The sequence below is a fragment of the Cydia splendana genome, chromosome 10, assembly GCF_910591565.1.
Source record: "Cydia splendana chromosome 10, ilCydSple1.2, whole genome shotgun sequence".
In the NCBI taxonomy this organism is placed as follows: domain Eukaryota; kingdom Metazoa; phylum Arthropoda; class Insecta; order Lepidoptera; family Tortricidae; genus Cydia; species Cydia splendana.
In genome coordinates this window covers 15,875,584-15,887,899 of record NC_085969.1, presented here as the reverse complement: position 1 = coordinate 15,887,899, position 12,316 = coordinate 15,875,584, and positions in this window count along the sequence as shown.

The following is a 12,316-nucleotide window of genomic DNA, read 5'->3' as shown; positions in this document are numbered from 1 at the left end:
GCGGGATAATTTGAGAAATATGATGACGGCTTACATACCATTCTTTGTCTACTAGAAAAATAGGGTACCCAGCAGAGACTAAGTTGGTTGAGTAAATTAATTAAATTGATAATGGTCAACAGTACCGTCAGTACTTATATGAATTTCCATCGGCAACTATTTTGTTTCTAGGGCGTGCATAAATTTATTTCTAACTGAAAATTCATACAAGTTCATCGAAACATATTTGATGTTAAATTACGGTTGGAACACCAAAGAAAGAAAATGCCACCCTGGTGCCACACCTATACCCACACCCTCTTGCTTCTTGAGGCCCTGAACCAACGGTTTTTGTGTTTAGAATGTAGACACTCTGTTCCCGTGTAAAATCTGAAAATATTCTTGTGATTAACCTTATAATGTGACTAAAATAATTCAATATTTGCCAAACACAATTTTTTTGTAGAACTATAATATTTTCCTAGGTACAATATACAATTCCACCTTCTTCAATCTGAATTCTCCAAACTCGCGTCTACTCTAATCCTAATGGGAAAAAAAAAATGCCCCAATATTTTTGTATCCATTCCGTTACCGTTTTATTGTAAGACGGCAACGGAATGGAAGGAATGAATAATTTATGGAGATTATTGTATGTTTTTTTCTCCTATTACTATCGAAAGATAAATGTGTGGTGTATCTACAACTTTCAATAAAATGGCCCGAACATGTTTGTGAACTCAACTGTACCAACATCAACACTTACCTAACAATGTGTAGACCTTTTGTCTTGGCTATAAGGTTTAGATTGTCAGTTAACAGTGTTAACGACGGGAACTCCGTAAAGTCGGTAAACAACCCTTGCCAAACTATGACATCATGCGAGTTCGCTGCACCGCCGCTCAATAAAACTTGCCGACATGACAACACAATTTTCAGCACGATATCACAGATAAAAAAGCACTAACAGTACGTTATCGTCAGAAATAAATTGAGCATAAATGTATTGTGTTCGTATGGATAAATCTTACTTGTGGCCCAGGCCGCGTAGCCAACATGCCAATCGCTAACGCTCAGTAGCGAACGAAACGCAACTGTCACTGTCACACTAATATGGAAGAGTGATAGAGAGACACGAAGCGATTCGATGGCGAAGTGCAAGCGATCGTCACCTTGGCTAGGCCGCCAGGTACGACGACACCACCAGACTGTCAACATATGTGGCTAAAAAATCTGATTATTGGCTTTAAGAATGAGGAGATGTTAATTGCAAATATGGTATTGAAAGTACTGCACAAGTATAAACTAATTTATGTTCGTTTTTCGTACCAGTAAACCAGTTTCGCGAACAAGTAGTAAGAACAATGCAAGGATTTTCTGTCCAAGTTTCACATTATTTTGCACATTTCTCTTTATAGTCATTTCTTTGATTTGTTTACCTATGTGAATTGTGTATTAAATGTTATTTGTAGTCACTGTAGATTAGATGTAGTGTAGGGACGCCTATCGCCCAGCCGGAAACAGGCGGGCTGTCGATCGCTTTAGTCATTGTATTGATCCTAATAATCAAATTGTGTAATATTGTTGAGTGAACGACCTCCTTTATAACAAACAAGGGGAACTCCACTTATCGTGATCATATTTTCTTTATGGATCACTTGTTGAATTTTAAATCGTAACGCTCTTGATGGATCTTTTCCACTCTAAGGTTTGGAAATTGAAGCGTTATTTTAAGACATACAGGCTAATATTTTAGTACTTACTTATAAAGAGAAAACTATAGCACCTATATTAACAAAATCAATTTTGAACACTAAGCCTGGCCTCATAAAATGAAATTAATTTTGTAGACCGAAGAGCAAGTCAAGTAGGCATAATAATTTACCTACTCTCCTGAATCTTATTAACGTACTTTAGGCTGAAAGGTTGTGCCTAAACAAACATTTTAATCCTACTTTGCCCACAGACAGTCCTTTTTACGTTTAAATAAAAACTAAGTTATGTTTAATTAAATTTCACCTGCTTAATATTCCAGGCTTTGTAATATGCTAGAATAAGTTAATCAGGAAAATAAATCATACTTAAGTGCCAACAAAGGCCAATATTGTTTGGCTTGCACCCAATACGTGCCCGTAATAACGAAAATCCACTTTCAGTTATGTTTTATGCGTCTGGCAACACTCAATAACCTTTGCACTGTTGCTGCCAACTTATCGATGCAGTTTGGAAAATATATTGTTACAGATATTTTACCTTAAAGTTCATTTCCCAAGAGATACAGAGGAAATCATTCGGCTTTATTGATTGTAAAATGTAAGTTGGTTTTCAAAAAGCAAATGGCTTCCTCCTAGAAGGTGACTGTTCATTCCCGTCCGTTCCACATAAACTTTTTGGGTGTTAATTTAAGTTATCTCCGCGTTTTCAAAATTATGAATGGGTACTTATTTAAAACCAACTTATTAGAATTGCAGCCCAATCACCTTACAGAGAACAGCCAAATAAATTTTGAGTATCGCTCGTAGACGTCTCTGCTTGATAAAAAATTAATGTAAGGTAACAATAAATCTATTTCCGTCTGAAAATATTTAGTTTCTTTTCTAAACCTTTATAAAGTCGGCTTTCATTTCTAAACAGATGGTTCCTCATACCTAATATAGCCTCCGATCGATCCAAAACTTTCCAAAAGTGACGTCATAACTGCAGTTGCTCGCAACTCGTAAGCCGTCTGGCCCAAATCATGCATGCGATAAGTGCGCGCTCAAGAGCGCCGTGTTCAAGTCAAGACTGCTCTTCAGTGGAGTGCAGTCACGTTCGATTAACGATTCAACGGCATACAAATGACAAACAATATCTTGTGAAACTTGGGGTTGAATACGTTAAAATAAGTTTATTAACGAACCATATATATTTTTAAAGCGACAGGTTTGTAATGTAGTGTGGGCGAATCCATTGTTAAGGGCAGTCACCGTTCGACGTTACAAAAGGATGAACCGATTTGAGAAAGCCTTATTGACTGTCGAGATGGCTTTCAGGTACGTTTGATGGAAATGTGTAGGGTTTTATAATATTTAATTTATAGATATTAACTTATTAAAAGTATTTTGAATGTTTATCACTTCCTAGTCAACTCTAGTTCTTAACACATTTAATTAAACAAGGAATTATGAAACGAAACGACAAAAGCGGCAACAAGAGGCATTGAAATTAATTTCCCGAGGACTTAGCACAGCGCTGAATGAGCCCTGTTGAGGGCATGGGATAATTTTAAATAAATTATCCCGGAGCAAATAATTAATGGGCCGCTGGGGTGAAAATTCCGAGCTTAGCGGAATTTCCCGATTTTCGCGCGAGCTGTGCGCTGAAAAATGTTTGGTGGAGAGTTTTTGTTCCATGGTTATTGGTGTGTCTGGGAAGAGAGACTTATGAAGTACGCTTGCAGTAAAACGAGATAAAAAGCAAAGTAAAGCTCAGAAGCGGAAAGAGTCGCTGGAATGCATTTGACTAAATTGGCTTTAGTTTAGAATAATGGACGAACAGTGTCTGAACTGCATAAGCCCTGGTAACAAAGTTGTACCCATGATTTTCTCGGAAGTTTTTTACAGAAGAAAGGTAACATTGGGATTGGGACTGCACTAACCTTACTGCTGCCGTATTGCGGTGCAACATTGATGCAGTAAATGCCAAACATCCAGCTATCAACATCGAATTTGACATTTCCTGCAGCCATGCTACTATGTCTGTCTTAACGTTTATTTGATTTTATTAAACATACTATTACAACAACAACAGTGGCATAAAATCTATTAGTACCATAATACCAACCGACAATGATCCAAATCATCAATTCATTAATACCAATGTTCTTTCCGGTGATTTTTTTGCCTCCGAACTGCATCTTATAAATAACTAGCGACCTGCCTGGGCTTTGCACGGGTTATACAAAACCTTAAAAAATTATACACCTAAACCTTTTTCAAGAATCACTCTATTGATAAGTGAAACCGCATGAAAATCCGTTTTTGTGTTTATCGCCAACACACATACACACAAACAGACAGACGTGACGGGGCACTTTGTTTTATAAGTAGTAGTGATAGTCACAAATATATTCGGGTTAGCTTTAGACTATAAATAGTTTGACATTTTAAGACTATAGTTGGGTGAATTTACGGTATCTAAGACCGTAAAACATGCACAATTAAACTGCTTTGTTGCACCCGTTACAATGACCCAGAACCTTTACTATGGACTAAACCGAACTAATATAAAAAGTAATTTCGATATATTTCAGCTTTAAAAACACGTGCCTGTGTCCCGCTCTCAGGGCAGATTAATCCAGTAACCAAGCAACACCTAACTGGATAGATCCGCTCCGAACTGGATTACGGCGGCTAGGACAAATTGACTTAGGTACATTGCACCTATTAGTCGATAGCTCTAAACTAGTATTTAGTAGGTAACACTGCAGTATTTAGATCTCAAAATTGTACTGTGTGTACATTTTAGATAGAAAAGATGCTCCTGAAATGCGTTCAGAAACCGCTTCGCTCGTTTCATAAAAACATCGTGTTTTAAGGCCTCTAATTATGCATCAGTATGCATCAGTTGAATAATAAAGTACTATAAACTATAATAGTACCTACCTATAAGGAGACAGTTTCAGAAAAAGAACATGATTAAAGATTGGGGCAAATCACAGGCGGTCTTATATTTGGTGATATTGTATATGAACTGACTGCAAACTTAGAAAATTTGTTCAAAAATACATGAAAAATGTTATTGCATTAGACAGCCCGAAACCCATCATTTTCGTTTTTTCTATTTCGGGCAGTAAAAAAAGGCAGGTACTATTTTAAAATTATCTGTTTAATTTACTGCTGTGACGTACCTAAATTTTCACTTATTAACAGCGAAAAGTCTAACAATATAAAGACATTTTCTTTAGGTACATCTGTAGAACGTAACAGAACTCAAAGAGATGGAAGTAAGTGCAAAATTTAATTGAATTTCAGACGTTTCTTCCAATGCACTTAACATTTTGTTCTCATTCTGGTGGCTTCTATAATTAAATAATAATTGTATTAATGTCAACGCGCTAGTTAATTATATGTACTTGAAATTAAAAAGAAGGTAATTGTATTGTTTTCTTTTAATTAGGCACAGAGTATAGTTTGACAAAAAAAAGTGGAAATTTAAAAGTGGCAATACTGTAGTGTCGCGTTTTCTTAGATTGATTTGAAAGGGACGACACTACAATATTGCCAGTTTTTAATTTCTACTCTTTTTTGTCAGACTATAGTTAAGTTAATCAAGAATAATAACCTCCATTCCATACAACGCCGCGAGTATCGTCATTGTTGTAAGTGGTATATATGTATGACGGAGGCATAGTACCTCAATGTATTACTTCACAACTAAATTAGTATGCGATGCTAACTGATTTGTTGTAAAATAAAATATCACATCCTTTCAAAACAACACATCCTTTATTTATTTCACAAAAGTAAGCTTCTAATGAAACATAAGAAATCAAAATAACACTTGGAATAAGACACTTAGCTAAATGGATAAAGAACGTTGGATTCTATAAGCTTTCAGAATAATCCTTCAGGTATAAGCCTTCAGGAACGTGGCGAGTTAGGCACGAGGTTGGCTAACGAGTACGTCCGATCTCTAGCGCGGTCCGATCAAGAAGAAGCACCAGCGGCGGAGCCTCGCTGCTCCAGTGCTCCCGCCTCAACGTCAAGTTGGTCAACCTGCTTAACCAGTCTACCAACATAACGACAAAAATGCCAACTCGTGCCTACGTTCACCCAAGAGAACCCTCTTGACGTTCCAAAGCCTTCTACCTGTCATCTTAGTTCAACAACACGCCAATAGATGGCGTTACTCTCTACGTTATGAATTTCGTTACAACTTCCAAACAGCAAACATTGCTAGTAGCCAAACATTGCTAATCAATTGTAAACAGGCGTCTAAAACTATGAACTGTCACGCTGCAATACGTCCTTCTGGAGTTACGTCCCGACACGGCCGTCCTGCGGTTCACACGTCCCCGTGTGAGAGAGCCGTATCTGAAAAGGAAAATAAATTTGCAACAGTAATTGCTCTAAAGCTCGGCCAACCTGACCATGTGAATAATAATAAAGAGTTGACCCTGTCACAAGGTATTGTCTTTATTTTATGACAGTAATGTACAAAAAGTATTCACATGAAGATAACTGACAACAGATAGTTCATTAACCTTAAACATGATACACAATTACAAGTCTATTCTCTCTCAAACTCTTTGCTTAACTGACCGATATTCCTGGACAATCCTCCAGGGTGACCGAACCACATGGACAACCCCGGAAGACAACCGACATTCCTGGACAATCCTGGGGTAACCGACAGCTACCTTGCCTTAGCTAGGTAACTCCGAGGATAACCCCAGGACGACCGACTTTCCTGGACAATCCTCAAGAACGACCGAAATCCATGGACAGTTCCTGAGGACGACCGATACTCCCGATCAACTCTCAAGGGCAACCGAAATCCATGGACAGCCCCTAAGAAAGATCAACACACATGAACAATCCTCAAGGAGGACCGAACCTCTTGGTCAGCCCCAGAGGACAACGACAACTAGAGAAACTCGCTCAAGAGTTCTAAACAGAAGTAAAACATCTCAAAATAATCCCAACGAAATGGGAACTGCTCACCAGATTAATAAAGTATGATGCACGCGTCCAAAGGAAGTCCAACCCAAGCATGACGGCTGATGCTTTCCGCCTTGCAGTTGCCGTTGCTGCAGCAGATGGCAGGATGCACGATGTGGTTTATCGTAGCTGGCTGATACTGAAATCATCATTTGCACGGTATCAGTTCCATCGTGTAAGTAGGTTAAAATTCAAGGATTACGAGTGTGCTCTAGAAGCGGAAACTAAAACATGTTATCAATGGATACAGGACTTTTAATTCTTTTATTTCAAATTAAAAGTTAATACTTCAATGAGTGTGTTTTATTTTACTCTGTGAATAAACACGTTTTCCAAAATAATCAAACTCTTTAAAAAAAATAACACGAAAAGCGACAGCTAATTAGTTAAACTAGACTATTGTTTAGCAATTACACTCTAAATAAAAATCACGAATAAACAATTGGAACGAAACCTGTCCTTTTATTTCCAATGCTCCAGCACAGCAGATACTGCACAGCTGCTTCTGTGTTACAGGTTACAGGTGTGATGGCGTCTCGCGTTGTCTCTGCTCAGGTTGCAGCACACTGTAACATTAATTTTCATACGCGTAGCTCATGTTTCCAAAGTACGCACGACTTGTGATCTATCACAGCATTACGGGCAATAATTTGTCGCAATTTTATTAAATACCTACTAAACGTTACAGGGTAAAGATTACATAATCCTATGCATTGGCAAATCAGCAGGATCAATTTCTAACGGTGCATTGTATTTTCATGAAAAAAAATTTTTTGAGGGTAGATGCACAAGTGAGCGATGAAATAATATCATGTCGCGACAGCCAATATTTGGTTTTAATTAACAATATGGATTTTACATTAAAATAACTTAAGATCACTTAGAAATCTAATTGTATTTTCATGAAAAATCAATTATTGAGGGTAGATTCACAAGTGAGCGATGAAATAATATCACGTCGTGATAGCTAATACTTGGTTTTAATTAACAGTATGGATTTCAAATCAAAATAACTCAAGATCGCTTCGATTTAAATGGATTACAAAAATTAATTACAAAGAAACCTAACGATCCCAGAGATGACGTCACGTAACAACCGTTATGCTAGACTGCCTCAATCATAATTCACAAATTCACAATAATTCTCACCAAATAACATAATGAATTGCACTCACCTTTCAATGAAGGTTAGGCACGTGAGCTTACCATTACCACGTGTCCAGATTATGGAATGTAGGTCACCAAAACACACGGAAATACACCACGCTCCCAGGTGGCTGTGCAAGCAATCCATGAGACACGGGATCCCAACTTCTGATGACGGAGGCACGGGCGACGGCAGTGGGCATAGTACCTCAATGTATTTCTTCACAGCTAAATTAGTATGCGATGCTAACTGATTTGTTGTAAAATAAAATATCACATCCTTTCAAAACAACACATCCTTTCTTTATTTCACAAAAGTAAGCTTCTAATGAAACATAATAAATCAAAATAACACTTGGAATAAGACACTTAGCTAAATGGATAAAGAACGTTGGATTCTATAAGCTTTCAGAATAATCCTTCAGGTATAAGCCTTCAGGAACGTGGCGAGTTAGGCACGAGGTTGGCTAACGAGTACGTCTGATCTCTAGCGCGGTCCGATCAAGAAGAAGCACCAGCGGCGGAGCCTAGCTGCTCCAGTGCTCCCGCCTCACCGTCAAGTTGGTCAACCTGCTTGACCAGTCTAGCAACATAACGACAAAAATGCCAACTAGTGCCTACGTTCACCCAAGAGAAACCTCTTGACGTTCCAAAGCCTTCTACCTGTCATCTTAGTTCAACAACACGCCAATAGATGGCGTTACTCTCTACGTTATGAATTTTGTTACAACTTCCAAACAGCAAACATTGCTAGTAGCCAAACATTGCTAATCAATTGTATACAGGCGTCTAAAACTATGAACTGTCACGCTGCAATACGTCCTTCTGGAGTTACGCCCCGACATGTACATATAGTTTTCTTTTACAAGCTTTTATTTATTTATTTAACTTGCAATAGATATCTGTTTGTCATAATATGTTTGTCGGGTAAAATCTTCCAAGCAAAATTAGACACACTCTCCATTAAGTATTCAACTGAGCTGAAAGTTCACATACATAAATGAGTACTGAGTATGCAATATGATGGTATCATCGAGTTAATATGGAGCATGTTATAAATATCACAAATATCACAATGATATTTGTGATATTTCGCTGCCAAAATATACGGCTTGATTCAAACAATGCTTATAAGAAGTCAACGATACCGATCTGTCAGTGTCAAAAGTAATGACACTGACAGATCGGTATCGTATCGCTGTGACTTCTAAGAAGCATTGTTAGAATCGGGCCCATAGGCAGTGTCAATTCTGTACTTTAAGGGGCACACTGATTAACAGTCCGCCAGACGGTATCGGCCTGTCAGTTGTTCGGAACTGTCAACATTTTGTTCTAACTGACAGGCTGATACCGTCCGGCGGTGGACTGTTAATCAGTGGGCCCCTTTACGCAAATAGTTATCTATTCTGTAACGTTAGTACAGTCTACAGGCTGCGTAGCGGCGTGTTCACGACCGTGTCATGGTGTGTACGCAATTTGTAGTGCAAGCTGACTGTGTACTTGGCCGTCGCTCCTCGGGGGCCTATTCTGATGGCTCGTTATTGCGATACATGGCAGCAACAGGTGAATTCACTTACGAGTACGTTATTATTAAGTCACTTACGATGGTTTTTTTTAATACAATGACATCAAACTATATATGTAAAGTTACAGGACCATTAAAATCTGGACTAACTTAAACATTATATATCAATGATATATATTTTCAACAAATGATTGGTAATGTCATCATCATTATTCTTAAGAGCCTAGCTCTTGTCGGTGGAGTAGTCGCCATTCCGTTCTTCTCTCTGCCACTGTTTTGAGCTCCTGATACGTCACTACGTTAATTTTCTCTTTGGCCTGGTCAATATATGCACGTCTCGGTCTTCCTCTACCTCTCTGTTTTTCTATTCTGCCTTCAATTATAGACTTTATGTAAGTATCGTGCCGTATTAGGTGCCCTAACAAGTTTCCCCTTCTGTTTTCAATTGTTTTTAGCAGAGATCTCTTCTCACCTACCAAATTTAATACTTCTGTATTTGCTTTCCTCTCTTTCCAGCTTATACCTTCCATTCTTCTCCATGTCCATATTTAAAAAACGCTCAATCTGTCGGTTGGTAATGTAGGTATACATACTTAATTCATTTAAACATTATTTAAACAGAAGTATAATTTCGATCAAATTTTCAATACATTTTCATTAGGTACCTACACCTATATTGAGGGCGCTTTGAGATAAATAACATATTTTTCAAATCGAAATACGAGTCCAGTTCTAAAAACTGAAAAACTTTGAATAATTAACAGATAAATCAAGTCTAAAAGCTAAATAAGATATTAATTCATGAAAATAGCAGCGTCACGTTGGTACGGCGAAGTAATTAATGCAAAATTAAATTGTAATCTTGCTACGTTAGGAACATAAATTAGGTCTTTCGCTCATCTATTCATTGTGTTCCTAACGACTGTTTGTGTCCAGAAATATGCTGGAGACAGATTTACATTTTGTGGATTTATTCTAATAGTTACACATGCAGAAACATATTTCATAAGTTTTTAATTATGAAAATTATACTAAAGCTTTCTTTTGAATGAACGGCAACACTGATAACGGTGTTTGCAAATGTCCCATGACTATTATTGACATACTAGATAATAGATAAACATTATAAATAGGTACTTGATTTTGAGATTCTTCATAACATTTATCGATCTAAGTATATAACAATATATTTTCAAACTAATAAGTAAGGCACTAAACTAAGGTGATGAATTTCTTAATGTATTTTGCTATTACAACAGATTTTTCTTTCGTTTGCATGTTTAATTTACTCATATGATTAAAGTTTAATGTCACAACTGGTTACTAATAATATATAAATAAGTGCCGTACTACAAGTACTCACCTGCGCCAGTTCTCGAAAATGGTCGTGCCACGCTCTATTGGGATCGATCTATCATCACTGACAGGACTATTGTAGCCAATAAGCCTGACATCGTGCTGATAGATCGATCGCAGCGCCGGACCGTGCTCGTCGACGTCACCATCCCCCATGATGAGAATCTCGTGAAGGCCGAGAAGGACAAGTCCAGCAAGTACCTAGACTTAGCCCACGAGATAACCGCTATGTGGGATGTTGACTCGACGATCATTGTTCCTATAGTCGTGTCAGCGAACGGTCTCATAGCGAAGAGTCTCGACCAACACCTAGAGAGACTCTCGCTGGGTGGTTGGATCAAGGGTCAGATGCAGAAGGCGGTAATTTTGGACACGGCGCGTATAGTACGTCGATTCCTCACTCTGCGGCCCTGACCACCGGCAGCTTGGACCCTGCCCCGCTGCCGGCGGCACCCTAGGTTAGGTTTTTTATAATGTGTTTATATATTTTTGTTATGTTTTGTAAGTGTTTTTATATTTTACTTTTATACTCACATTGTAAAACCCTAACCTAAGACCCTAATTGAATAAAGAGAATATAATAATAATAAATTCTTTATTTCAGGCCAGTTTACTCATATAATAAAATATTATTTTAATGTATCCTTCTACATATGTTTTTATTCTCAAGAGGATTATGTAGGACTAAAATCTACGCCTTGCGGCCTTTTATAATCCCAAAAGCCCTAATAAAGGAATCAGTAAACTATATAAAGCCTTTCAACTTTCAACCCGCTCCAACACAGTCGGGCCCAAACAGTATCTCGTATGCACCTCAATCTTGCACGTGAATAGGCCTGAATAGAGTCTTTGTATGACCTTGGTGCCGCAGCGCCACAGGCAATCCGTCGTGATGGAATTTTTAATAACGCCCGGCCGTTTCGCGTTATGACAATTTTCGTATATTGTCGCGACACAATAGAGATTAATACGAGCTGCGGGCATTTTGTTATTTGAATATGAATTTCGGACATGATTGCGTATGTGGTCTTATACATAATGCATGGGTAGTGATGTGCCCTTCTGTATAATATTGTTCTGGTGACATTGACAGAAGATATGTCATGCCTATTTACGAAAAGAGGCATATCTTCTGTCAATGTTTCCTATTCTACATAGCCGAGGATCTGATTGTAGGGAACCGTAGGACATTGTTTAAAAAAAATCTGCCTATATATACGTTTCACTGCAGCACACGATGGCCCAATGCGAACCTGCATACATCCGCGAAGAAATTCAAAGGTGTATATGTGAACTTGTGAAGTCCCCAACCCGCATTGGGCATTTTTTTAAATAATATCAAATTAAAATTACACAGCATTGATGATCACGAAAGGTATAAGTAGTTATGTGAAAACGAAAATGCTTTGCGCTTTCGCTTCACCTAGGTACCTAAACATTAATGATTTTATTCAAGAATTATCTCATTTAATTATCATTAAAATTTGTCAGACTATATCTCTATAATACGTCGCATTTGTAACAAATGGCCTCCCACTTGTCTGTATTCATTCAAGGTGACCTTTCCTGATAACGGGCATCGTCACCGTCAGGTGTCATAAACTACAAA